Here is an 11,791-nt window from a genome sequence, read left to right as displayed (position 1 = left end):
TAGAAGCAACTATTTAAAAATATAAAGCCTTAACCACAGCTATCTGAAATTCCTAGAAATCCTGATTAATTGTGTGCATCTAGCCTGATGGCCCCAAACATCTGAATAAATTTGACAAACATTTATATAAAATAAAGTGGAATGATGATATATTATTTTTTTAAAAAATGTTCTGTGCTATAGGGAATAAGACAAATAGCAGCCCTAAATCAGAGGGTACCAGGATGGTTTAAAACAAAACAAAACAAGAAACCAGTTGTCTCACAGAAATGACTGCATGAATTTGGAGTGTTGGCATACCACAAAATGTAAAAGAATCAGTGCCGTGAAAAAAGAAAGGCATATCCGGGTTTCCACCATAGGGATTCTGCCATTGTGTGCTGATCCCACAATTGCCATGATCTGCCATGCAGACTACAAAGCAATGGGGGGTAAGAGAGCATCAACACAAGATCCTTATGACATATATTGCATCTGAATATATGAGGACTGAAATCTATTAGAAACTCGAGTGTCCTGTCTACATTAGCATTCATAGATCATCTTGGACTGTATCCCTTTCAAAAGTGTGCCTAAACGGTTTAGCATAGAGCAAGTTGCAAAGTATAAGGTTGTTCACTTTACTTTTTGCTGGGCTGGAGAGGGCTGGCGGGAGGAAGGCAGGAGAGCACCAACCTTCCCCCCAGACTATCCAACGGCGATCCTAGCTGCGTGGCTTACACACCCATATGACTGGTGCTGCCACAAGCCACGTGGTGTTCAGGAGGCCAGGGAAATGCATTTTGGCCTCCATAAACCCCACAATGCACCGTGTGATGAGCACAGTGCACTGAGGGATTCCTCCGTGAGTTGGGCACTCTAGGCACCCTTCTCTGTGTCTGCTTGAGCTCCATGCAGCCAGAACATTCACACAACCACATATCTGGGTAAAAGGGCATGCTCACTCCCTGTAACCCAGGTAAAAGGTCGGGTAATATTCCCAGGCTAGCTGGGAAGGCAGTACCAGGATCGGCCTCAATCCCAGTGTGTCACACAAGCAGCCCTGCCCAGGTAGGGCTGCCCAAGCCTAGGTGGGGCTATTCGTGTGAACAGCCTCTATCTTATTTGCAGAGGAAGGGCTATGAATGTTGGCCCTTCTTAATACTTAAGGTCAATGGCAGAAATATGGGTTTGGGTGAGAGCAGAGTAAAACCCATACAACCTGTGTAAAAAGCCTTTCCTTTTCTTCATCCGATGTAACACCCAATAATCCTATGCACATTTGCACCAATTGGGAATGGGTGATTCACAGGGAGAAACAAGCTTGTTTGAGAAACAAACAAGAAGTGCAGATAGCCCTTCTAAGGGTGTCTCCTTGTGTGCCAAAGAGGAGACCAAAAATAAAAACCAGCCACCCATATCCATCAACTTGGAGTGCCCACACAGTTCCTTCATGGACTCAGTGGCAGGCACTTCTAGCTCTGACCACCTGAACTCACCTATGTTGGCTGAAACTGAGGGCCAAGCTGCACACTACATGGAAAGAGAATACGGTTATACACATGAGCAGCCCTGCCCAGGTTCAGGAAACCCTACCTGGGCTGATGCTGCTTGTGTGCAGCATTGTAATCAAGCCCAATCCCGGCCCTGCCTCCCCCTCAAGCCGGGGTTTTGTACTTTTACCTGGATTAAAGGGCATGAGTTTGCCCTTTACCCTAGGTATGGGGTGATGTGTCTGCTTGCCTCAGGTGTGGGGTCATGTATATGTTCGACTCTGCATATACAGAGTTGCGCACCTTGAGCGTCCGACTCCTCAGGGATCTCCCTGGGGTGTAGCTATAATTGAGCAGATGCATTCAAAGAACCTGGGGGCCCCAGTTCCACTCTCCCTATTTTCTTGATTATCTCCCTCACTCTGAGAGGCCACCAGGGAGAGGGGCAAACACAGGCCTCCTCTCCCCTAGCTATGTCCCTGGATCTCCCAGTGCACCACACTTGTTGTGCAGTGCATTGTGCGATATCCGGAGGCCAGGACACATTGTCCTGTCCTTCAGAGAGGCTCTGCTTGGAGCAGCTCAGATCATCAGGGAGCACTCCCATGCAACATTTTCTCAATCATCTGTGGGAAAGGTGAGTAGGACCCAGGCTTCCCATCCACCCGCCCAGTTGTGCGAATGTGTCTTAATGTCATACTGCGTTATTAAGAAGTGCACTTAAAACCAGAAACACCACTTCTTTAATAAAAAGCAGCTGTGGGATAACCTATCTAGACTTGGGCAGGAGTGGGGGTTAATCCTTTCCCTCTGTGTCATTTTCCTGTCGAAAATCATGCCTGCCACCCTAGTTGCTAGTTGCCGTTGAAATGGCTATTTCTACTCTGGGAGCAAATAGCAGCTCAAGGGAATAATTTTCAAAGGTTGAATGGTGCAGGGGGAAAGGTTTAACCCCCTTCCCACATGTGATGGTCCTGATCTGGATTGAGGTTCCTCGCAGTGGCTTTGTGTAAATGAAGAGGCTTTTCAAGACTTAAGTCACCTTACAAATAATATATTCTATGTAAGATGAAGCTTTGCCCTGAATCCAAGCATTTCCTATATTTTAAAAAGTATTTTAATTGGGTTTAAATGGCTATGAATTGTTATCGATTTGTTTTTATATTGTTTTAACCTGTTTGTTTTAAATGCTGTTTGTTGTAATATTCTTCCTGTTGTGCAATGCCCAGAGCCTTTCAATGAGGTGGTATAGAAATGTAATGAAAAAAATAAATATATATATCCAGCAGCCCCCGCAACAATAATCCATTAGTTTGATATTAGTTTTGATTAGTTTTGATAGATGAAAACCATGAACGTAGTCCACTCTGAACTGGGACAATTACATGGGAGCAAATTCCATAGATTTGATAGCACTTATCTCCATGTAAGAAATAGTAAGTATTAGGATTGCTACCCTGTGCAGTTACTTAAACTGAATTTAGTAGTCTTCCTGTGTGTGTGATGACACACAGGATTGCAGCATTCATATTTTCTTAAACTGACATTCTGTTGCTTGGGTTATAGTCTTATGTCTCAATTCAATGGCACTTCTGGTTAAACATGCATAGAATCAGGCTATTATAAATAAATAATGTGTGCAATCCAATGCATGTTTACTCAGAAATAAGTCACATTAAGTACAATGGGTGTTACTCCCTAAAAAGTGGATTTAGAATTGCAGCACAAGGCAGATAGGAGGTTTTGAATTTTTTCAAAATGAAATTTCCAAAAAAATGATTGAATTGGTATCTTATGATATGATATGAATTCATATCTTAACTGAAGTAACAAAAATGTGATTATTTGTGTTTTAGTTTTGATTTGTAGAGGTCCAAAAGAGGGTATAATAGTTTTATTGCAAGACCCACAATTTTTAAGTTCTGAGAAACTTTGATCATCATGAGAATTAGAAACTATGCAAATAATAACCACAACTTTTGTGTCTTTCACTAGTCTCAGCTTTCATTCTTGTCTAGTCTGGGGAGTGGGGTTGGTTTAAAGAGCAGTTTGGATGCTGATGCAGTCCTGAACTTTGTTTACTTTTTCATTTCCGCAGTTCTTAGGAACAAAAAAAAACCAACAACCAAAAAAAGAAACTTCTGCTGTCCTTGGTTGCTTGATCTCATCATATTGCATTAAAGAAATGTGAGATCCACATCTTGTGCAGTGTTTCCTATGATGAATTATCTTGGTCCAAAGTTGACTGATGGGCATAATGCAAGCGAAAGAAATAGCAGCAAATTAACAAGAGAAGAATGCTGTGCTTCTTTGGTCTGCTGAGGGAAAACTAACACAAGACATAGATAGAGGCAGTTATCGAGGATCCTGACGGCTTCAAAAGATATGGGTCCCTTTATTGCCAATGGTGGTGTTCTCTCAACTGAGCAGGATGTTCTATTTTTATAATAATAGCCAGACCAGATGCTAAACACTTCACTGCTAAACCCTGGATAAGTGAGAAAGGGGAACAGCTGAATTCTGTTAAGATGAACACCGAGAGAATAAGCCAGAAAGTATGAGAACTCTCCAGAGGCCGTTGCTTTGTAAACCCCTGCTTGGCAGCAAGATCACAGAATCAAGATTGAAAACCCACCACTGCACTCCTACTCCTGTCTCTTTTCAAACTGATTATTGAGTGTATTTCCCCGGTTTGGGGGTGTCTCTTTCCTCAGTTGCATGATCGCTGCCTTGATTATTGTCCTTCAAAATTAAAAGTTGAATATATTCTTGACTCCTATCTTTTGCGAGTCTACGGAAATAAAATTTTAAAAGCATTGCTTAGCAAGTCATATGCCTACTATAGAAAACAATAAAAACCCTGAACAGGAGCCAGTGAGTTGGATCCAAAGAACTGGGAGCATAACAAAAATAGCTGCTGGCACGGCTTCACAAATCCTTGTGCAAGACTTAGCAGAACAGTTTGTGCAGTACTGTAATAGGTAGCTTCCATAGCTGTTCTCATGTATTTGCTTGCACAAGAGGTATCAACTCTGTCTCAAATGGAAGGATGTCTTGATTTAGTTTTCTCTCTCACAACACACTAGCATTGAGTGTAAAACAGCCTTTCATGAGCAGGTCACCCTCTGTTTAGATAGGCACCCATGGATTCAAGATAGTAATTTTAACATAGTGTTTCCCACTTGTTCTCTTCCTTTGTTTTGCTATAACTTTCTGCTTTGATTAAAGTGAAACTTCTAAATGACAGTGTTGTGATTAAGGGAGAGGATAGAATTTCAGGAAATAAGTGCTAACTTTTTCTTGGCTCTACTGCAGACTTGTGTAAAAATGCTATTTGTACCAGAGTTCTGATTTTATATTAGAGTCTGACAGTAGCAATGTGAGGTCACCATAAACCTAAGATGCACTTTTAATGTACTATAAGATCCTTGAAAGGAAATAGCTATAAAACTTTTCCATTTGAAAGTTCTTGTTTCACTTCAGATGTAATAGAACACTATATTATTTGAGATCACCCATATTGATCAATAAGGGGTTGTTTTTTAAAAGAAAAAGATTGCAAGTAATGAGTGATGCTCACTCTTGTAGCTCTCCATTACTAACAGTAGTAAACGTTTTCAGTAAAATAGAGATGACAGCATCAGATTTGTAGAATAACAAGGAAGTACTGGAAATAGATAAATATAGCACATAATAATGCTTGTGTGGGAAATTATGTAACAAACCGTTCTCAGAATATAGACTGGGCCTCCCTAAGAAAGGTCATGCAAGTGCCCGATGAAGAGTGGATCTCCTACCCTGCCTCCTTGCAACCTAGTTTGTCGTTTTTCTCTTGGTTGGGTGAAAAGGGGCAGTGCTAAGTTGCTTCCATTTCTGTGTAGCTTGTATATGTCTGCTAGGGTTGTGTTAAGTATTGGGTGCCAGATCTGGACCAAATCAAAGCAAATCAGGCAGATTTGGGATGCCAAAGTTTTGTTTTGGCCTGTCCTTATTTCTTTGACCCCTGAAGGTACTTACCAAAAGGTATTTCTGTGGGTAGGAGACAGGTTGGAGATAGTTCCTCTTTCTCCCTGCAGTGAAGGAGCAGTGGTGGCAGCTTGAGATTTAAAATTACTTCTGGCAGAGTTTCCCTTCAGTCCTGGCAATGGTGCAGGTGCTCCTTGAAATTGTAATCCCTCGGCGGGGCGGGGGCGGGGGGCTGAAGCTATGTTTGAATGGAAGCAGGGCTGTTTCACACAGACATTGGCTGCATTCACACATAACACTAAACCAGAGGTGAAGGGACTTCTGGTTTCATTTTAAGTATGTCTAAGTTCAGGCAGACACAGTTTCACGGAAAAATCCCCCCTCTGTTTCCCTCCCCTGGCAGAGATTTGTACATTCGGTTTGTAGTGAGATCCGCCTCCTGGGCCTACGGTTCTGCGGTGCCAGTGTTACAGCTGAACACTGGCACTCCAGTCTGATTGCTCCTCCTTCACTCCAGCTGCTCTTGGCTCCTCCCTCAACTTTCTTCAGTCAAGAAGGAAGCCCCAGCAGCCCCAATACCTCCTCTCTGCAGTCAGTGAGACTGTAGAAAGGGAGCTTTCCTGAACGTCCAAATTCAGATGGGAGAACAGGGCGAGGGGACATGGAACTGCAGGTCGATAGAACTCGTGGTTCCATGTTATGTTCAAAGGCAACCCTTGTCTCCATTGGGGAACCACTAGAACTCTTGTTTTGAAACAAAAGTTCTCGGGAAGCCCAGGGTTCCTCAGAAGCATAGCAAGAAGAGCAGGTTCAATTAGAAGAGCAGGTTCCCTGAAAAGACAGGTTTCTTACAACTACCAAAATTTCCTTGCAATGTGCAACTGAATTTCAGTGTGTTCTAGGTCATACTCATGGGTCACATGGGGTGACGATGAGACCCAAGATAATACCTATCAAAATATTTTGCCATGCACAAGAGTTATGTGGCATTGATTCATGGCTTCTTCAGCAGATCAATACATGCGGGGAAAATTCCTCCCCCCCAACCCCCCCCCCACAACCCCACTACCCACTTGAATAGAGCAGACTTTTCATGGGTATTTTGGTTCCCTGAATCCTACCTTGCCCACGATGCCAGTTTCTGAAAAAGCAGTCTGGACTGGAATACAGTGTTAGCAGGGGCATCAGTTCAGATGTGGGGTGGTGGTCTTTGCAAGACATAAAGTCTGGCTAAGCAAGATTATATGTGCAAGGTTAAATTACAAAAAACACAATGCCCCAATGCAGCAGGGGGATGCTCCCTGTTCTTACTAAATGGTACTGCTGGTGACAGGTTGTCAAGTATTGTGGCATTTGCTGGCAACATTTCTCTTCTGCAGTGCCTTAGTGAATAGTTGTTTTTTTTTGGTTTTGTTTTGTTTTGTTTTTTGCTTATGTGTCGTGTTGGACTGTTCAACATATTTAGGTTTGGGAAGAGGTTTTTCAACAGGCCGGGTTGGCTAGTGGCTTTTTGGTTATTTTGCCATCCTGAAGTAGGTGGTGTGCCTTTTTAAAAAACGGAGCTATCTAAAGCAACTCACTCTACTACCAGCCCGTTTCTGTAGAGCAGCTGCTCTTTCCTTGTTTGGTCCAGATTGTATCAGGTGGTCTGTGGGGCAGTGGTGGGTTTGCAGCATGGAGCTGGACTGGGTGGCTTTTCTAAGCAAAAAGCAGTACATTTTCTTGCACAAGCCCTATTGGATGGAATAAGAGCTGCACAACACCAAGCTGTTCCACTCGGGGGCACCTCCCTTTTACTTCAATAAATCTTGTGCAGGAGAGCTTCCCAGCTGCACAGGCCCTTGGCTTGCAGCGGGTTAAAACCTCCAGCTGAGTTGCTTGTTTCCCTTTGTATGCCCTGCAGGGCTAGCAGGTTCAGGGCGTGTGTGTGTGAGCATGTGTGTATGATTTAGATCAGAAAAATGGTGTGAGGTGGAAGGGTTAAACACCCCCTCCTACAGCACCAGTTATTTCCCTCATCTGATTTGGAAGTCCTTGCAACTGCTTTGAACTTTAAAAAAAGAAAAGAAGGCAGGGTGAGGGAGATCTGATCACAAATCTCCCAGCATCTCCTCCAGTTTGGCCCTTAATTTAATTAGACAAGGGAGTCTCAATTAAAAGGCTTTTCTCAGAGACATTTCAGAACTCTTAAACTAGTTACATATATAACCATTTTCCTGAATATAAATTACCAGAACTGTTCATAGAACAGTGTGTGTGTGTGTGTGTGTGTGTGTGTGTGTGTGTGTGTGTGTGTGTGTGTATTTTTTATTTTTTGTATTTTTGCCTGGAGATTTTGAAAACTGCCTTTCAGTCAAAATTTGAACATTTACATATGTTTCCAATTATTAGCACATTTTATGAGATTAGTTAACAGGGTACATTCAGTTTTTTAAAGCAATATATTTCTCTATGAAAGATATTTTTTTTAACAGGATATCCAAGTTAAGCCTGGCACTTTGCTGATTGTAGGCTCCTGGCCAGGGGCAGATCGCTGACTTATCATGTAACATAACATTCCAACTTCAAACATAGTGACAGGGCACCAGAATCCATTTCAATGGTTCAGAACTGTGAAATAGTACTCAGCCGCTTGGCTTCTCTAAGCTGAATATGTTCTCATCTTCTAGAAGTTTAAAGGGAAGGAATTTGACTTGAGGTAGCTACCTTTTGCACTGAAGCAACCCAGAAAGTGCACACTGCCTATTGCTGTAAAGCCAAACAGGACATGCGGGCACAAGCTGGTGCTTATCCTAAGGTAGAGCTTTTTCTTCAAATGTCCTCTTTTGGATGAAGTGCCACTCCTTCCTCTGCCATGAACATGAGCCAGCATGGTGTAGTGGTCAGAGTGCTGGACTAGGACCAGGGAGACCCGGGTTCAGATCCCCATTCAGCCATGAAACTAGCTGGGTGACTCTGGGCCAGTCACGTCTCTCTCGGCCTAGCCTACTTCACAGGGTTGTGAAAAAAGAAACTTAAGTATGTAGTACACCGCTCTGGGCTCCTTGGAGGAAGAGTGGGATATAAAATGTAGGGATGTGCAAAATATTTCGGGCACAGATCGATCTGTGCCCGAAATGAGCAATTTTGGGTGATTCGGGGCCAAACCGAATCATCCTCGATGCCCCCCGATATTTTGGGGGGCCGAGCCAAATCACCCGAATTTCGGGGCTGAAATATTCGGGTGATTCGGCTCATGACCAATTTTTTGGGAATTTTTGAAGTTTTAGTGACTTTGGGGCAGTTCGGGGGCATAGCATGGGATCTGGGCAAAAAGAATGGGGTCGGGTGGTAGTGACTAATGGGTGCAGGCTACCACCCCAATTTCAGGGGGATTGGGCAAAGGGCTGATTTTGGGGGAATTTCTGAAGTTTTTGTGTCTTTGGGGCAGATTGGGGCAGAAAGTGGGGCCCGGGGCAGAAGAGTGGGGTGGGGTGGTAGTGCCCAATGGGTGGAGGCTACCACCCCAATTTCAGGGGGATTGGACAAAGGGCTGATTTTTGGGGAATTTTTGAAGTTTTAGTGACTTTGGGGCAGTTTGGGGGCAGAAAGTGGATCTGCCCCAAAAGAGTGGGGTGGGGTGGTAGTGCCTAATGGGTGGAGGCTACCACCCCAATTTCAGGGGGATTGGGCAGAGGGCTGATTTTTGGGAATTTTTGAAGTTTTGGTGTCTTTGGGGCAGATTGGGGGCAGAAAGTGGATCTGCCCCAAAAGAGTGGGGTGGGCTGGTAGATAGTGCCTAATGGATGGAGGCCCCAAAGTCACTAAAACTTCAGAAATTCCCCAAAAACCAGCCCTTTGCCCAATCCCCCTGAAATTGGGGTGGTAGCTTCCACCAATTGGACACTTCCACCCCACTCCAATATTTTGCCCCTGGGCCCCTTCCCCCCCCGAATCGATTCAGATTCGGATTAAATCCGAATCCGAACCAAATCAAGGGTGATTCGAGTGGCCCATATTTGGGCACAAAACAGAACAGGGGTGATTCGGTTCAGGTCCCGAACCAAATCACTGAAAATCCCAATTGCACACCCCTAATAAAATGTAAAAAATGTAAAATGTAAACATCTTGCCTTAGAATGCAGTTGGGCAATTGCTTTGAAAATGCCCCATATAAAAATCTCCCCTCATGCAGAAGGCTTGTACAAGGGGAGTATCCCCAAAGTATATGTTTAGTCTTCCTTTTTTATTCACAATGGTCACTGATGCCTTTTTAACCTGACCATCCATGATTCCAACCATATGACACGCAAATAACATTTACCTGCCATGGTTGGTTCTAAAACCTGGCTAAGAATTGGGTGTTAGGTGCACTTTGGATTCTGTCGAGTGGAAGGAGGAAATAAAGTGTGATATATAGAAAACTTAAGACAAATTAATCAAAGCAACCCACAGCTCAACTATGGACCCCACTAGGGTCAGAAAGGCTAAAACATAGGGAACCCAAAGCAACCGCTTTCATCTTGCATCTTCATAGCCTATGTTTTGTATAAGAAGTTTGGTTCTTTCTCCCAATTTTGCAGAGATCTCTGCCTGTCTCATGAGTCTGCCCAGATTTGGCATGTGTCTGTCAGAGGTGCTTGCAATAATGTCACACATTTCAGTATTTTGGTGTACAGTTGTCTTAACTTAAGGATATACCTAAAAACATGACTGTAACTTATAGCTATTGTAATAATCATGCATTTGCAAACATGTATAACATATAAGTCCACCAGAGCCTGTCTTACTCTGAGTCAGACCATTGGTCCATCAAACACAGTATTGTCTATTCTGATTGGCAGAAGGCAGCTTTCTGGTGTTTCAGAAACCAGCCCTAGCAGCCCTTTCCCAGCCCTACCAGGAGATGCCAGGGATTGAACCTGGGACCTTCTGTATGCAAAGCAGATGCTCTTCCACTGAACTACAGTCTCATCCTCTAGATTAGCTGCAGCTCCCTGTGGAATCTACACCCAGCAGCAAACCTGAGCTTGATTCTATGTAGAATGGGAAATGGCATTTGCTTTGTATGTTCAGTCCTGCTTAAAGGATCAGTGGCAAGGCTGGGAGGGAAAGGCTTCTCCTGGAGCACATAAAGAGCCCTTCAGGTGCTCCTTTACATGAGCTTCTGATCAGACTCGGTTGAATTCCACCATTCCAAGTCACACAAAGAGGTTGCGATTTAAGATGGTTAAACAGCAGTTGGCTGTGCCAGATCTTGTGATCACAAATTAATGAAATATGGGGCTTTTAGCGACTTTTTAGAGACAAGGGAGATATGAAAGAGTTGAGGGAATGAGATCCAGGGTTTCTGAGAAATAAGAGGTTGTCCTGCAAGAACTCTGTGGAGTTCTTTTAGGTGAAAATGGGTCAGCCACAATCATGGCAAAATGGAAAGGTCAGCTGAACTATCAGTAAATTGAAACCTAGTCCAGATGCAACAACAAATCAATAAAACATTGGCCTTTTGGTGGTAACAGAAACTCTTTTAAAAAAAAGATGTAGTTGCTTATACGATATGCACAGTAATTTATTTTGGCAAACTAACACACAGGAAATGCAGGCAGGAACTCCAGTGCAAATATGCTTTTTCAAATTTTTAAAAAAGCCATCTTAAATGTAGTAAACCAAACCTCCTTCCTCTGTCGTATAAGAGGTAATGGACTGGAACTTCAGATCCAGACTGACTTCTTTTTGACCTTCCCTGCACACTTGAGGTGCATTTTCCCACTGTGGGGAATGAGTGGCATTGAGACATGAAAATGAAGCAAATCCAACTTGCTGCATTACCAGGAATACTGTGATGATGCTCCAGTTGGAGTCGTATTTGAGAAAAGAGGGCATCAAATATATTATTTTTATTACTCATCTTTTCCAAGGCGCTCAAGGAAGCATACATGGGTTACTGCCTTTGATCCTCACATCAACCCTGTGAGGTAGAGCTGGCTGGTTTAAGATCACCCCATGAACTCCATGGTCAAGTGGCAACTGAACCCAGACTCTCTAGTCCTAGTCCAACACTATACACTGCAATGGCTCTCTATAATTTTATACACTGAACTGCGATAAATTCTTGGGGCAGCACTAGAGGGTTTTCTTTTGCTGAGACTTGTCTATGGCATATTTGCTTTATTCACAAATATAAAAGCAGAGCCTACTTTTAGCAAGCCTACTTAAAGCCTACTTTAAGGAAGTCGATTCTGGCAACCAATCTGCTAACCTTGTATCCGTTTCCCAAAGAAAGAGCCTGCATTCTAAAGGGTTTCACATTCACATTAAAAAATAAATAAATCTCCCCCTCTCTACATTTAAACTGCAATCTGGCTTCAAACTGT

The 11,791-nt window shown here is 43.2% G+C and overlaps 1 protein-coding gene across 5 annotated transcripts in view; it reads left to right on the top strand.

The window, feature by feature from the left end:
* RUNX2 (RUNX family transcription factor 2) overlaps positions 1-11,791 on the top strand; it is a 366,905-nt gene that overhangs the window by 278,148 nt on the left and 76,966 nt on the right. The gene's annotated exons all lie outside the window — the stretch shown is intronic.

This window comes from Hemicordylus capensis, chromosome 1 (genome assembly GCF_027244095.1).
Source record: "Hemicordylus capensis ecotype Gifberg chromosome 1, rHemCap1.1.pri, whole genome shotgun sequence".
Taxonomy (NCBI): domain Eukaryota; kingdom Metazoa; phylum Chordata; class Lepidosauria; order Squamata; family Cordylidae; genus Hemicordylus; species Hemicordylus capensis.
Note: the sequence above shows the minus strand (reverse complement) of the source record. Positions and strands in the feature narration are given on the sequence as shown.